A 14,882-nucleotide genomic window follows, 5' to 3' on the forward strand; every position below is an offset into this window, starting at 1 on the left:
CCAGAGGAAAAGTTGCTGAATTGCCCATAGCAACCAATCAGATCACTTCTTTCATTTTTGAAAAGGCCTCTGAAAAAAGAAAAGAAGCGATCCGATTGGTTTCTATGGGCAAATCAGCAACTTTTCCTCTGTGCAGGTTTTGATAAATCTCCCCCACCATGCTTAAACTATATCAAGATGGTAAAAGAGGAGTGTATATAAAAAATAAAAACTACCACAAGAGCACATAGTTTTAAATTAGAGGGGCAAAGGTTTCTGCAGTAATATCAGGAAGTATTACTTTACTGAGAGAGTAGTGGATGCATGGAATAAGGCTATCCTTCATATAAGAAAGGGCCAGGCACTATTCATAGTATTTAGAATATTGGGCAACTAGATGAGCTGACACATGTTTCTATGTTTACCTTGCTAGTACTGGGTTGGACCCCCTTTTTCCTTCAGAACAGCCTTCATTCTTCATGACATACTTTGTAGTGTTGTAAACATTCCTCAGAGATTTTGGTCCATAAGGACATGCTAGCATTATGCAGTTGCTGCAGATTTTTCGGCAGAACATTCGTGATGCAAAGGTCTCGTTCCACCATATCTAAAGTTGCTCTATTGGATTAAGATCTGGTGACTGTGGAGGCCATTGGAGTACAGTAAACTCATTGTCATGTTCAAGAAACCAGTTTGAGGTGATCTGAGCTTGGGACAAAGTGCATTATCCTGCTGGAAGTAGCCATTAGAAGCCAAGTACACAGTGTTCATAAAGGGATGGACATAGTCAGCAACAATACTTAGGTAGGCTGTCACGTGTAAATCATGAGGCCAAAAGTGTAACCAGAAATTGTCCCCCACACCATTATACCACCATTAGCCTGAATCATTGATACAAGGCAGGATGGATCAACGCTTTCAAATTCTTACCCTGCGATCTAAATGTTGCAGCTGGAATAGAGACTCATCAGACCAGGTAAGATTCTTTCTTGCAAATATTACTTTCAGTTTCCTTATCTTAACTGACAGGAGTGATGCCTAGTGTGGACTTGTAGCCCATCAGCTATAAGGTTCAACATGTTTTGCATTCAGAGATCATATTCTGCATACCTTGGTTGTAACAAGTGGTTTGTTGAGTTACTGTTATCTTTCTGACATCAACGAGTCTTTTTGGTCCACACAACTGCTGTTCACTGGATATTTTCTCTGTTTCTGACCATTCTCTGTTAACCCCTAAAGGACCAACCCAAATAAACCTGTACGCCCCTGAAAGACCAGGCCTGTCGGGGATGTCTGTCTTTATTAGAGAATAACTCTGGTAACGTTTTGCCAATCACAATAATTCTGACATTGTTTTTTTGTCACAAGTTGTCCTTCATGTACATAGTAAAAGTAAGCCGATATCATTTGTAGTTTTTTTTTCCAATGTAAAAAATCATGTAATTTTTACAAAAAATTAAGATTTTTTGCTATTTTAACACTAATAGGTTGCATATATTTATACATACTGACCAAATAGTTTATGAAACTTATACTTTCAGATGTCTACTTTATTTTGACGTCATTTTTTTTGTTTTTCATTAACATTTTTAATTAGTTAGAAGCCTAACAATTTAACTTGAAATTTTTAAAATTTGAAAAGTACATCTTTTTTGTGTGCTATGCAAGGTTTGCAGAAATTAAAAGGTAGTAGAACATAGGAACACCCCCCCAAATGACCCCATTTTAAAAACTATACCCCTGAAGGTATTCGCTACGGGGTACAGTGAGTACAGTGGTCCCTCAACATACGATGGTAATTCGTTCGAATCCATCGTATGTTGAGGGATCCGTGCAATGTAAAGTATAGGAAGCTGTACTCACCTGTCCCCGCCGCTCCAGACCAGGTCCTCAACGCTCCCGATGCTGTCCCGCTGCTCCGGTCTCTTCTTCGCGATCCTCCGGCTTCTTCCGCATCTTCTGCAGGGTCCGGGCCTCGCTTTCTGGTGACGTTATTACGCTGCTGTGCCGGCATGGCGTGCGTAGTGACATAATAACGACACCGGAAAGCGAGGCCCGGACCCTGGAGAAGATGCGCAAGACACCGGAGGATCGCGAAGTGGACCCGGAGCAGCGGGAATAGGGTGAGCGAACCTGCCAGGGATGCTTAAACTGCTATCCGACAGCAGCTTAAGCATTGTGCGCTGTCGGATAGCAGTTAATGCGATGGCTCCGACATATAAAAGCATCGTATGTCGATGCTGACAGACCCCCCCCCCCATGTAGGCGATCGCCGAAAATCGCAAGTGAATTCACACTTGCGATTTTCAGCTATTCCAGTGATGCGGGACCCGGAGATACAAGGTGATCGGGGGTGTAGGATACACCCCCTATCACCCTCTGTATCTATGGGGAGGTGGCGATTTTGTCACCCCCCAGGATCGCTGCTATTGGCCCGGCAGAGGAGGGGTTAACTGCCCCTTCTCGTGGCTCTGCTTGCTCCCTGAGTTCATTCAGCGGCCAGAGCTGCGAGAAGGAGCCAGGGACCCCCCCTCTGTGAAGATCGAAGCCCCTCACTGAGGAAGACCCCCCTTAGAGCAGGGAGAGAGTACAGCACCAGGGACAGGTAGGGTTAACCAGTAAAATAAAGTAAAAAAAAGTTAACATTTCCCCCCCCCCCCCTGACCCCCTAATAGGACCTAAAGGGTCCGCCACAATTTTTTTAGTGTGACCCGGGCCCTATTAGGGATTCAAGGGATTTTTTCCCCCCCATACAGTTAGTTACACCAATCACACGCACTACATACTCACCTCCCCCCCCCACACACACACGCCACCAACCCCCCCCCCCCACCACCACCACCGTAGAAAAAAGGCGATGGCTCGCCAGGCATTTTAGGCAGCAGAGGCATACGCTTTTCTTGCCTCCGACTCCGAATCTGTCAGTGAGGACGATGAAGATCCAACATTCCTGTGTTCTTCATCATCCAGTACTGATGATGAGCCCCCTGCACGGCGGCAGAGACGCCGCCAGGCGAGGCCACGCACCCCCCATGATAGTGGCCCAGTGGCCGGCACTAGTGCGAGTGGTGATGCTGCTCGTACTAGGAGTCCGACCCCCCCAGACAAGTTTACCGGAGCCCCCTTCCGGTGAACCTGTCTGGAGACCCCCAGAGGCTTATCAGCCACGGGTTCCGAAGTTTGTTGGCGACTCCAGAATCCGGATTGACAATTCTGGATTCACTGAAATTGACTATTTCAGTTATTTTTTCAGTCACAGTTTTGTCAATCTAATGGTGGAGCAGACGAATCCGTACGCCAGGCAGTTCATCGCCCACCACCCTGATTCTGTTTTGGCCAAGCCCAATGAATGGTACGCCATTGATTCAGCAGAGATGAGGACATTTTGGGGCCTCTTGCTGCATATGGGCCTGGTCAAAAAACCAAGTGTCAGACAGTACTGGAGCGGGGACATCCTCTACCAGAGCCCGCTTTACAGTATGGTCATGGCACGGAGGCGGTTCGAGGCCATTCGGAAATGCCTGCATTATGCAGATAATGCGGCATGTCCGCCCCGAGGTGATCCCGCCCATGACCGGCTTTACAAAGTGAGGCCGGTCATCGATCACTTTGGGGCCAAATTTTTGGAGGCCTACGTACCCCACAGGGAGCTCTCGGTTGATGAGTCTCTTATCAGTTTTAAGGGGAGACTCATCTTCCGCCAGTATATTCCCTCGAAGCGGGCGCGGTATGGTGTGAAGCTCTATAAACTTTGTGAGAGTACCTCCGGGTACACTCTCAAGTTTAGAGTGTATGAGGGACGAGATTCCCGTATTGAACCCCCAGATTGTTCCCCCACTCTGGGTGTTAGCGGGAAAATCGTTTGGGAGCTTGTGCACCCATTGCTGGATAAGGGTTACCACGTGTACGTGGACAACTTTTATACCAGCATCCCTTTCTTCACATCCCTTTGAGTCACTATCATCGGGGACTTTTTTTGTTGCCTCAAATGCGCAGCGCTCTCTCTCCACCTGAGCGGGGTGCGCATTTGAGGCAACAGGTTAGGGACGGCCACACACATCACATTCCCAGAATGATGATTCAGAGCATAGGGTTTGGGGCTGGCATATTTTTTAGTTTTGGCTATGCTCTGGGTCATCATTCTGGGAACATAACCTGTTTTATAATTTTATGTCCCACTGTACCCCATTTTAGTTATTTAGTGTACCCCAGTTATTTACCCCATGTAATGCCCCTTGAGGGGGGGTCCCACTGTTCTGGCTTCATAGGCCGCACCGCAGAAGCTCAAGGCCCCTGAATGCAACCTGCTCCTCTCAGACCAGTGTGCAAGCTGTTTACGCCCAGAATTGAGGTATGTCCTTACTCCAAAGAAATGTATTTACAAACTTACGGTGACATTTTCTCATTTTCTCCTTTTACCACTTGTGAAAATGAAAAATTTGGTGTAACCCCAGGATTTTAGTGTAAAAAAATCAAATTTTTCATTTTCACATCCCACTTCATGAATATTTAATAAAACACATGTGGGGTGTGAAGACTCACTGTACCCCTTGTTATGTTCCTTGAGGGATGTAGTTTCCAAAATGGTATGCCATGTGGTTTTTTTTTTTGCTGTTCTGGCACCATAGGGGCTTCCTAAATGCAACATGCCCCCAAAAACAATTTCAGAAAAACGTACTCTCCAAAATCCCCTTGTCGCTCTTTCCCTTCTGAGCCCGCCAAACAATTTACATAGACATATGAGGTATGTGCTTACTCGAGAGAAATTGGGCTACAAATACAAGTATAAATTTTCTCCATTTACCCCTTGTAAAAATTCAAAAATTGGGTCTACAAGAACATGCAAGTGTAAAAAATGAAGATTGTGAATTTTCTCCTTCACTTTGCTGCTATTCCTGTGAAACACCTAAAGGGTTAACACACTTACTGAATGTCATTTTGAATACTTTGGGGGGTGTAGTTTTTATAATGGGGTAATTTATGGGGTATTTCTAATATGAAGAGCCTTCAAATCCACTTCAAACCTGAACTGGTCCCTGAAATATAGTGAGTTTGAAAATTTTGTGAAAAATTGGAAAATTGCTGCTGAACTTTGAAGCCCTCTGGTGTCTTCCAAAAGTAAAAACATAAAGTAGACATATTGGAAATGTGAATAAAAAAAATTTATTTGGAATATCCATTTTCCTTACAAGCAGAGAGCTTCAAAGTGAGAAAAAAGCTAAATTTTCAATTTTTTCATCAAATTTGGGGATTTTTCACCAATAAAGGATGCAAGTTACCACAAAAATTTACCACCATGTTAAAGTAGAATATGTCACGAAAAAACAATCTCAGAATCAGAATGATAAGTAAAAGCATTCCAGAGTTATTAATGTTTAAAGTGACAGTGGTCAGATGTTCAAAAAACACTCTGGTCCTAAGGTGTAAAATGGCCTGGTCCTTAAGGGGTTAAAATGAATTGGGCATAGACGAGTGAGGAATTTAACCCCTTAAGGACCAGGCCAATTTTATTTTAGCATTTTCGTTTTTTTCCTCCTTGCCTTCTAAAATCCATAACTCCTTTATATTTCCATCTACAGACCCATATAAGGGCTTGTTTTGTACGTGACCAATTGTACTCTGTACTCTGTAATGAAACCTCTCATTTTACAAAAAAATGTATGGGGAACCCCCCCAAAAAAAAATTTTAGGGAGGAAATTTAAATGAAAACCAAAATTTTGCGCATTTTGGAGGGTTTTGTTTTCACACTATACACTTTACGGTACAAAATGACACGTGTTCTTTATTCTGTGGGTCAATACGATTAAAATGATACCCATGGCTAGATACTTTTATATTTTTGTACCGCTTAAAAAAAAAAAAAAATCTATAACTTTTTGTACAAAATCAGTAATCAAAAATCGCCCTACTTTGACCACCTATAACTTTTTCATTTTTCCATATATAGGGCGGTATGAGGGCTAATTTTTTTACGCCGTCATCTGTACTTTTTATCGATACCACATTTGCATATATAAAACTTTTAGATAATTTTTTATAATTTTTTTTAAATAAAATGTGACAAAAAAGCTGAATTTTGGCCTTTTTTAAAATTTTTTACGTTTACGCCATTCACCGTACGGGATATTTAACATTGTATTTTGATAGTACGGACATTTACGCACGCGGCGATACCAAATAGGTTTATATAAAAAATTACGCTTTTTGGGGGTAAAATGGGAACAAAGGACAATTTTCATTTTTATTGGGGAAGGGGATTTTTCACTTTTTTTTTTTAATTTTTACTTTTACATTTTTTAACTTTTATTTTACACTTTTTATGTCCCCATAGGGGAATATCTATAGCAATCCTTTGATTGCTAATACTGTTCAGTGCTATGTATAGGACACAGCACTGATCAGTATTATCGGTCATCTTCTGCTCTGGTCTGCTCGGTCGCAGACCAGAGCAGAAGACCCCGGGAGACGGCTGGAGCCAGGTATGGGGACCTCTGGCCGCCATGCTGGATGATCGGATCGCTGCGGCCGATCAGATCATCCATTCAAAGTACGGCACTGCCGCAGATGCCGTGATCTGTATTGATCACGGCATCTGAGGGGTTAATGGCGGACATCCGCGCGATAGCGGATGTCGGCTAGCAGCCGGAACCTGCCGTGTATTACGCGAGCACCGTTCCGATGCTCGTGGTCATACACAGGATGTAAATGTACGTCCTGGTGAGGGAAGTCCCGCCAAACCAGGACGTACATTTACGTCCATGGTCGTTAAGGGGTTAAAACTCTTATGCCAGTTGCCATTGATTAAATAATACCACCACCACCCCTGCTGCCCACTGGCTACAACTCCCACAAATGCACCACTGCCTGCTGTTTGCTGGCTACTACATCACCCACCAGTCCCTCACTGCCTGCATTCCTGTCTGATGGCTACTACAACTTCCATCAGTCCACCGCTGTCTGCTGTCTGTTGGCTACTGCAACTCTAACCAGTCCACCACTGCCTGCTGTCAGATGGCTACTGTAACTCCCACCATTCCGCCACTGCCTGCTGTCCACTGGATACTAGAACTCCCACCAGTCCACCACTGCCTGCTGTATGCCTGATACTACAACTACCACCAGCCCACCACTGACTATTGTTCTGAGCACTGGCTACTACAACTATCACTTGTCCACCACTGCCTGTTTAATGTCTTCTGGCTACTTACAATCAGTCCACCACAGCCTGTTGTATGCTGGCTACAACTACTACCAGTCCATCACCCTTGCTGCTGCTATAACCAGCCAGGCCTACACATACACAACCCATGATCCCCCCTCAAAAAAAAAAAAAAAAAAAAAAAATTAATTGGGGGCTTTTCATGTAAAAGCTATTTTGGGACACCAATCCTGTTGCTACTCCCAAAAGGGAAACTTTTTTGGAACATTGGAAAAAGCTATTGTGTCTACCATGTGAATTTTGAACAACAAAGAAAAAAGGGGGGGCTCAGCCTAATATGTAAAGCGGGGTGCTACAATGGTATATAAAACATACTACAGAAAATTTAAGAACAGAGAACATACCATACAAATATGCACACCCAAAATGAGATAAGATAAATCAATTCATTTTATTGCAGAACAATTACAAAAAAACACAGACATTTAAAAACACTCAAAAGGCTCAACACAGAGCCACCCTACAAGACAGGGAGGAAGCCAATATGGCCCCCTCCTGGACTACCGTACTGTATACAATGAAAAAGATGACCCACCCTCAGAACAAGGAACCACTAAGATGAAGACAGTGCCTATACACACATATGGTAAACAATACAAAAAAATGCAAAAATGAATGTGTGACAAGCAAATCAAACCATATCAAAGTGACATAAGGAAAAAAAAAGTATATGCATGAAGTCAGAGAAAATAATGCTGCCCTTAAAGGGGTACTCGGCTGGAAAACTTAGTTTTTTTTAAAATCAACTGGTGCCAGAAAGTTAAACAGATTTGTAAATTACTTCTATTAAAAAAATCTTAATCCTTCGTGTAATTATTAGCTGCTGAATACTACTGAGGAAATTTTTTTTTTCTTTTTTTTTAACACAAAGCTCTCTGCTGACATCATGAGCACAGTGCCCTCTGCTGCCATCTCTGTCCATAGCAGCATATGTTGGCTATGGGGATTTTCTCCTAATCTGGACAGTTCTTAAAATGGACAGAGATGTCAGCAGAGAGCAATGTGCTCGTGATGTCAACAGAGAGCTCTGTGTTCCAAAAAGAAAATAATTTCCTCTGTAGTATTCAGCAGCTAATAAGTACTGGAAGAATTAACATTTTTTTATAGAAATTATTTACAAATCTGTTTAACTTTCTGGCACCAGTTGATTTAGAAAAAAAAAGTTTTCCACCGGAGTACCCCTTTAAGCAGCAGATACCAGCAGTAGTGTAAGCAGCTGGGTAGTGGATCCACTGGCCTGTGTGGACAATGGCTGAACCATACCTTAATGCGGCAGGCAGCACCCAGGTCGCTACCCCCAGCATGATCCGTCCACACAGGTTTCCCAGGTGTAACTTGGCAAAGATGGTGAGATGTAGTCAGGACAAGCATAGGTCAGAAGAGCAGCTGGCAAAGGAGCAAGGTCAGGTCACGAGCAGGAAGTAAGGAACTCAAAATTAACAATCACAGTAGAAACGCTTTCTCTTAGCACAAGGCACGACGACTATGGCCCCTATGGTCAGCTTTCTTTATGACAAGGGAGGGGTCATTCGCCAAAGTGTCTAATGCCTGTTTTTCTGACTTAGTAATGTTAAATTGGGCATGTAATATACTAGACCATTTTTCTTCTAATTCTCGAGGAACAAATTGTGAGAACACCTTCAAACTCTGATTTTGCACCTCCGTATCAAATGAGGAGGATTTACGTAATGCCTCTGGTATTTCATTCAGGGCATAATTACTAGAGCGATTTATGTCATTTAGATACATTTTCATCTGAATATTACAGCAAAACTTATAGAATTCCACCTCTGCATCAAACATTTTATTATCCAAATGATAGGGGATAAGATGCTGCTGGGACCCCCCCCGTGATCTCCCTGCAGCACCCGCATTCTATGCAGAGCTGCGTCTCTAGTTTCAAAAACCTCAAGGTTTCCGGGACTGGAGATGTGACATAATGTCATGCCCCCTCCATTAATGTCTATGGGAGGGGGTGTGATGGCCATCCTTGGGTCTAGAATAGCCGCCATCTTTTTACCATCTACAACCAACTCACAAGTTTTCTTTTGTCCTGTCTGAGTTGGTAGCAGTACACATTACTTCAGAAGACATAGGCATGCATGTTTCACACAACACAATATCACATTGCACATGTTCAGAATTGACAGGACAGTTCATATCTACATGACCTAACTCATGCAAATTGCCTTTTGTAATATTTTCTCCCAGTCCTGTATTCAACCTTTTCTGTTCACTAGACTTTAGTCCAACCTGCAGAGTGTGAACAGTCCCATCAGCCTTCATTAGGGGCGCCCCACCCTCACATGATTTTGCACTTAGACACATGTTGGAGACATCTTGGACAGAGTTCACACAGTCATCTAACAACACAACACCAACCTTTACCTCAGGAACCTATGTGTGCGATTTCTCTGGCACATTCTCCCCATTCCACAAAGGCCAAAAATATGGGAAGTCTCTGCCCAGTATAAACTCCACATTAAGCTCCGCACACACCTCCATAACATGGCTTACTGTCCCATAACAAGTTTCAAAGTCAATCAGAACAGTCTTACCAGTCTCTGGTGGGGTCTTCAAAAAGGGTAGTATGTCCGGCATGACTCTGGATACAGCCTGGCGACAATCCAGTTCCACAGACAGCGGGATACCACCTACTATCATCTCACGAGTCCTCACGTCCATCTTTTCTGACCTCCTGGCCAGAGACTTATCAGGTGTGAAGACATCTTCTTGCTGAGCTGCCGCTGATCTCTTTAAGGTGCTCACCACTCCATGCCTCTTGGCAATATCCGGTTGCCGTCCTTCTCGGTTGCTCCTAGCAACGGCCTTGCGACGTCGACCCATCTTTGCACAAAATCTTGCACAGCTCACAGCTGCTTTGACACACCTGCTGTACCAACAGTCACTTGTCGGCATGATTGTTGCCCCTAGCAACAATTCCAATGTGTTGCGATCTGTTTCCCCTAGCAACGCCTTCACCACAGGCTCAGTCCTGCTCCACTTGTAACATGCACAGTTGGTTGCTCCCGGCAACAACTCCACTGCAACTTGACCACTGGTTGCTCCTAGCAACGTGTGCCACGCATCCTCCACCAATTGTAAAGGGTTTCACTCTGGGATCGTTCTTTGCTGTAGCCAAAGGACACGTTTTTCCACAATAAACCGGCAAACAGCGAGTCCTTTCTGCAATTCTGGCTCCTCGCCAGGTTTATTAAACGGGGTGCAGGATAAACAAAATAAACAAAACATAAAAATAGCTCCTAGGCCGTCTAGCCACTCACTACACATGTAGCATGCCCTGACTAATAACTGATGGGCTTTTCCCTGCCAGTTTAAACACAATAATTCCTGCAGCCTTATAAGACACAGTTCACATTTGAACATAAAGTCCCATTCGTACAGCCACCTGCTATATGTTACAGGAGCTGCATCTCTCACTCCAGGAGTCCACGCTTGTGTAATCAGCAGCCCTTGCCGTGCCCGCCTGGCACTGGACACAGTGTCTCCCCCCCCCTCTAACAGCCACTTCTGTCTAGTGGAGAGCCCAGATTATTCTGTTTCTCTTGCTTTTAACCCCTTAACGACGCAGGACGTATATTTACGTCCTGCGCCGGCTCCCGCGATATGAAGTGGGATCGCGCCGCGATCCCGCATCATATCGCGTCGGTCCCAGCGCTAATCAACGGCCGGGACCCGCGGCTAATACCACACATTGCCGATCGCGGCAATGTGCGGTATTAACCCTTTAGAAGCGGCGGTCAAAGCTGACCGCCGCTTCTAAAGTGAAACTGAAAGTATCCCGGATGCTCAGTCGGGCTGTTCGGGACCGCCGCGGTGAAATCGCGGCGTCCCGAACAGCTGATCGGACACTGGGAGGGCTCTTACCTGCCTCCTCGGTGTCCGATCGACGAATGACTGCTCCGTGCCTGAGATCCAGGCAGGAGCAGTCAAGCGCCGATAATGCTGATCACAGGCGTGTTAATACACGCCTGTGATCAGGATGAGAGATCAGTGTGTGCAGTGTTATAACACTGCAAAAAAAAAGTAAAAAAAAGTGTTAATAAAGGTAATTTAACCCCTACCCTAATAAAAGTTTGAATCACCCCCCTTTTCCCATAAAAAAAAATAAAACAGGGTAAAAAAATAAATAAATAAACATATGTGGTATCGCCACGTGCGTAAATATCCGAACTATAAAAATATATCATTAATTAGGCCGTACGGTCAATGGTGTACGCGCAAAAAAATTCCAAAGTCCAAAAAAGCGTATTTTGGTCACTTTTTATAACATTAAAAAATGAATAAAAAGTGATCAAAAAGTCCGATCAAAACAAAAATCATACCGATAAAAACTTCAGATCACGGCGCAAAAAATGAGTCCTCATACCGCCCCGTACGTGGAAAAATAAAAAGTTATAGGGGTCAGAAGATGACATTTTTAAACGTATAAATTTTCCTGCATGTAGTTAGCATTTTTTCCAGAAGTGCGACAAAATCAAACCTATATAAGTAGGGTATCATTTTAACCGTATGGACCTACAGAATAATGATAAGGTGTAATTTTTACCGAAATATGCACTGTGTAGAAACGGAAGCCCCCAAAAGTTACAAAATGGCGTTTTTTTTTTTATTTTGTCGCACAATGATTTTTTTTTCCGTTTCGCCGTGCGTTTTTGGGTAAAATGACTAATGTCACTGCAAAGTAGAATTGGCGACGCAAAAAATAAGCCATAATATGGATTTTTAGGTGGAAAATTGAAAGGGTTATGATTTTTAAAAGGTAAGGAGGAAAAAACGAAAGTGCAAAAACGGAAAAACCCTGAGTCCTTAAGGGGTTAAGGACCCTTCCCCTTTCTGCTGCCTCATTGATTAGTCCACAGGTGGAGATTTCTGCAGAATCAGTGTGGGAAATGCACCCTTTCCTTGCCACACTGTCACAGTGGATAGCAATAGCTATTTGGATTTTAAAAGTGGGCATTATGATAAATGGATAGACAACATCCCATATGGGCAATTCAAGAGGATCAGGCGTAATTGTACTTAAAAAGAAGTCTATATTGAACAAAGTGACATTCTGGTGACCAGGTTTAGAAACAAAGGTTACCCAAGATCCCTTATTAACAATGCAAAACAAAGAGCAGCTTTGCTGGATCAACAAACATGTCTAAACCCAAAAAAGAAAGAAACCATAACTGTTAATAATAATCGTCTTAAAAGCAATTTTATCAGTAATTTTACCTCCAATTATAAAAGAATTAGGCAGATTTTAGAGAAGCACTGGTCCACTTTACTGTTGGATCCATATTTGAAGGAAATCATTCCAGCTAAACCTAACATTACCTTTCGGAAGTCAATTTCCTTAAAAAAGATACTAGCTCCTAGTAAACTAAAACAAATTGCTAAACAATGTAGCAAAAATTGTGTTTTACCTACTATTTTTGGGTGCTTTAGGTGTAACTCTAAAGCCTGCAAATGCTGTTCTAATATGGTTCACGGCACCAAGGAGTTTAAGTCGGCTGTCACAGGGGAGTGTTTTCAAATAAACTCTCATATGAATTGCGGCACCGAATATGTCATTTATTTACTTGAGTGTCAGTGTGGACTCCAGTATATCGGCTACACGATCAAACCTTTCAGATGCCGGATCAATAAACACCGTAATAATGTTAATAATGGCTACACTCTGCATAGCGTGTCTAGGCACGCTTTACAATTCCATAAGTGTGATTTTACTGGTTTCAAACTGTTCCCTATTGAACATATCCCGAAGGGAACCAACCAGCGCTTTAATTCTCTAAAAAATCGTGAGAACTATTGGATATTCCGCCTAAAAACTTTAGTTCCCTTTGGTCTTAATGAATATATTAAGAATATCCATTGAAATATTGTCCTAGATATGATTAATAATAGCTCTATACCTGTGCACTAATCAGTCACAATAAATTCATGTATCTCTATATATGTTTGTTATCTTTGATACAGGTTAATTTAATGATCCGTCTTAAATAATCCGATCTTTAGCGCTGGACGTTCCCTGTCTGAGGGAACACTTGTCACCGGTATTTGCTATTTATTTATAAATCACATTCACTGTTGTCCTCAAAAAATCTTTAGTCATACGCTAAAAATTGGAAAAATCCCCTAAATAGTATCCACAATAGCGATATATTTATAATATGCAATCTATTGACATCTTTGTTAATAACTTACCTTGCAAGCTGTGCTCTGCCGAATATCAACAAAAGTGTAGCTGTTCACTCATTCATAAAGTTGTCACTGCGTTGATGACGTCAGGCACGTCAGATACGTCACGTTGTTTACATATATGGAGTGTTCATTCATAAGAAAACCGAGTCAGGTGACATTTTTACTACACTGTTTACCTATATTGAAGTTGTTTTTTCAAAAGAATTTGATTCTTTCTTTTAGATACAGACTGCTTATATATGTATATCATGCTGTGTAAAAGAGAAACTTTGTCTTTTGGTAAGTGTGATAACTTTGTGTATTATGATCACAGAGTTTACGGTAATGGGTCTTTCATATCAGGGTCAAAAGTGTAATAACACTTTTATGACAGATGTTTAATCTATTATTTCTAACTTTTTGGTGTGTTTTTAAACTGTATATGAGCAGTTTCTTTTTTATGTGTTTAACTAGATGTCATTTTATGATGTTTTAAGAAATTTACTCGCACAGAAAAGGGGATAGCCACGCCCCCTTTGTTTTGCGGTTTTTTTGTAAGTAAAAAATGACCGCTACCCCCATAATCTGATACATCTGCAATTGAAAAAGGGTACGCAGTGACCCGAAACATGTCTTGCTTCTGATGTGCCTGTAAGACTGTCTTTGATCAATAAATATAGTTTTACTTGAATAAGAATGACACATTGCCTTTACTGGAACAGCGCCAATCTTGGAGTTCTTTTTATTGTTTCCTGAACCTCCCTGTCTTTGGCAAGGTCAATTGGAATCATGTGCCATAACAGCAAGAGAATGTTGTGAAGTAGATATGATACACAATGAATCCCATATATTTAGAGTAAAGCCCTCCTAAATAAAGATTGTGGTAGTAATTCCTATCATTTCAGTTCTTGCAGTACTTTAGTAATAAGGAAATAAATACCAGCAAGGGGTACCATTCCTAGAGCTGGGTATACAAAAAACATTGGGGAGCAGGTACTTGTGGCATGTTATTTTATACCACAGTAGGCTTATTAGAAAAGAATTTCTCTGACTGGAAAACTCATTAAAGGCAGAAGATCACAATGCTGCCATGTTACATTACATTTATGGTGAATGTGTTCATATTGAGATGAAACGTCTATTTTTATTAGTTCTTATTTTAGTACTGTGAACTTAAAGGGGTACTCCGCCCTAGGACATCTTATCCCCTATCCAAAGGGGATAAGATGTCTGATCGTGGGGGGTCTGGCTGCTGGGACCCCCCGCGATCTCTGGGGGCGGCACCTCAGTGTTCTGATTATTTTTGTTCCGAATGCTGGGTTTGGGCACCCTTGGTTGTGACGTCACGCCACGACCCCTCCATTCATGTCTATGTAAGGGGGCATCACGAGCAATCACAGCCGTAACGCTCCCTCCCATAGACATGATTGGAGTGTGGCGTGACATCCCGACCACATCCGCCTGAATTCTGCATTCTTAACAAAAATTTTCAGG

The 14,882-nt window shown here is 42.5% G+C and overlaps 1 protein-coding gene across 4 annotated transcripts in view; it reads right to left on the minus strand.

Annotated features, from left to right (window-relative positions):
* AHRR (aryl hydrocarbon receptor repressor) overlaps window positions 1-14,882 on the minus strand; it is a 383,059-nt gene that overhangs the window by 328,277 nt on the left and 39,900 nt on the right. Inside the window, exon 2 of one of the 4 annotated variants that reach the window (XM_056520833.1) lies at window positions 13,413-13,478. The exons of 2 other annotated variants lie outside the window; for them this stretch is intronic. The gene's annotated coding sequence lies outside the window, so the exon portion shown is untranslated. Of the gene's footprint in view, window positions 1-9,757; window positions 10,109-13,412; window positions 13,479-14,882 lie in introns of those variants that run through there. One more of the 4 variants, XM_056520834.1, reaches the window with a different exon arrangement.

This window comes from Hyla sarda, chromosome 5, assembly GCF_029499605.1.
Source record: "Hyla sarda isolate aHylSar1 chromosome 5, aHylSar1.hap1, whole genome shotgun sequence".
Lineage (NCBI taxonomy): Eukaryota > Metazoa > Chordata > Amphibia > Anura > Hylidae > Hyla > Hyla sarda.